Source organism: Apium graveolens, chromosome 9 (assembly GCF_009905375.1).
Source record: "Apium graveolens cultivar Ventura chromosome 9, ASM990537v1, whole genome shotgun sequence".
NCBI lineage: Eukaryota > Viridiplantae > Streptophyta > Magnoliopsida > Apiales > Apiaceae > Apium > Apium graveolens.
The window spans coordinates 98,573,122-98,575,246 of NC_133655.1; the positions used below are offsets into that span (position 1 = coordinate 98,573,122).

At 44.4% G+C, this 2,125-nt stretch overlaps 1 non-coding gene across 1 annotated transcript; it reads left to right on the forward strand.

The window, feature by feature from the left end:
* Positions 1-1,478: 1,478 nt before the first annotated feature.
* Positions 1,479-1,585, forward strand: LOC141687763 (small nucleolar RNA R71). Its single transcript, XR_012561247.1, has one exon. It is a non-coding gene; the product is annotated as a small nucleolar RNA R71 (small nucleolar RNA).
* The last annotated feature ends 540 nt before the right edge of the window (positions 1,586-2,125 follow it).

Genomic DNA, 2,125 nt, shown 5'->3' on the forward strand with positions numbered 1-2,125 from the left:
GGCTAGTAGCCAAGAAAGGCCTCCCCAAGATTATGGGAATCTTCTTATCTTCCTCAAAATCCAGAATAACAAAATCTGCAGGAAAGAAGAGCTTATCCACCTTGACAAGCACATCCTCAACTATGCCCCTTGGGTAAGTAATGCAACGGTCAGCCAATTGTAGTGACATGTATGTGGGTTTTGGATCAGGCAGATCCAGCTTTTTAAAGATCGACAAGGGCATCAGATTAATGCTTGCTCCCAAATCACAAAGGCACTTGTCAAAAGTTAGATTGCCAATGGTGCAAGGAATGGTGAAGCTTCCTGGATCTTTCAGTTTTGGTGGTAAATTTTGCTGCAGAACAGCGCTGCATTCTTCCGTGAGAGCAACGGTTTCAAGGTCATCCAGTTTCACCTTCCTTGAAAGAATAGTCTTCATAAACTTCGCATAACTAGGCATTTGTTCCAGAGCCTCAGCGAAAGGTATATTGATGTGAAGTTTCTTGAACACCTCTAGAAACTTCCCGAACTGTCTATCCAGCTTTTGTTGCTGCAATCTCTTAGGAAAAGGTGGTGGAGGATAGAGCTGTTTATCCCCTGTATTAGCCTCAGGCAGAGTGTGTTCAACAGTAGTCTTCCTTGGTTCCGCCGCTTTCTCCTTTTGCTTAGATTCTTCATCCCTAACTTCAGCTTCGACTTCTTTTGCCTTTTCAGCATCAGCTACTTTTCCAGACCTTAAGGTAATAGCCTTGACTTGCTCTTTGGCTTCCTTCCTGCCTGGTACTTCCGTGTCACTGGGAAGAGTGCCAGGTTGACGATTGAGCACTGCATTGGCTAATTGACCGATTTGATTTTCCAAGGTCTTGATAGAAACCGCCTGACTCTTGCACAACAGCTTAAGTTCCTCAAAATCAGCACTAGTAGGTGCAGCTGCACTTCCCTGTTGAGGATATGATTGCCTTGTAGCATACTGCTGTGGTTGCTGGAATCCAGGTGGGTTAAACTTTTTACTTACTCCTTACTGATATGGTGGCTGAATAGCATTCTGATTATTCCCCCAGCTGAAATTTGGATGATTTTTGTTGTTAGGATGATAGGTCACTGGCACAGGCTGCTGTTGTCGCTGATAATTATTCACATACTGAACAGATTCATTGACAAGAGAACACTGATCCGTAGCATGAGAACCTACACAAAGCTCACAAACCATAGCTATTTGATTAACTCCATACGTAGCCAGAGAATCAACCTTCATTGATAGCGCTTGGAGCTGGGCTGCAATAGCGGTGGCTGCATCAACTTCCAGAATACCTGCTACCTTGCCTGACGTCATCCTCTGAGTTGGGTTTTGATGCTCATTTGCAGCCATCGTCTCGATAAGATTATATGCATCAGTATAGCTTTTAGCCCATAAGGCGCCTCCAGCTGTTGCATCGAGCATGGGCCGAGATTGGGCCCCCAAACCATTATAAAAACCAGTGATTACCATCCAATCCGGCATTCCATGATGTGGACATTTTCTCAACATTTCCTTGTAGCGTTCCCAAGCCTCGCACATAGATTCTGTAGGTTGCTGCGCAAATTGAGTAAGAGCACTCCTCATAGCAGCAGTCTTTGCCATTGGATAAAACTTCACCAGAAACTTTTGCGCAAGATCTTGCCACGTAGTGATTGACCCAGCTGGTTCAGAATGTAACCAGTCTTTAGCTTTATCCCTCAGTGAGAATGGGAAAAGCCTCAACTTGATAGCCTCATCAGTCACGCCATTATACTTAAAAGTGCTGCAGATCTCGACAAAATTCCTTATGTGCATGTTGGGGTCTTCAGTTGCCGCTCCTCCAAAAGAAACAGAATTCTGCACCATCTGAATAGTGCCCGGCTTGATCTCAAAGGTGTTAGCTTGAATAGCCGGATGAAGGATGCTTGACTGAATGTCATCAATTTTAGGCCGAGAAAAATCCATAAGAGCTGGATCAGCTTAAACAATACGATCTCCCATATTTACTGGTTCTTTCTGCTCAGTTCCTGAATCCGAATCCTCAAAATCTAACTTCTCCGGTGTATCAAGAACTTCGTCTTTCTCCTCAGCTGTATCTAAGGTCCTCTTGCGAGCACGAGAACGAGTTTGCATAAACGTTTGCTAAAG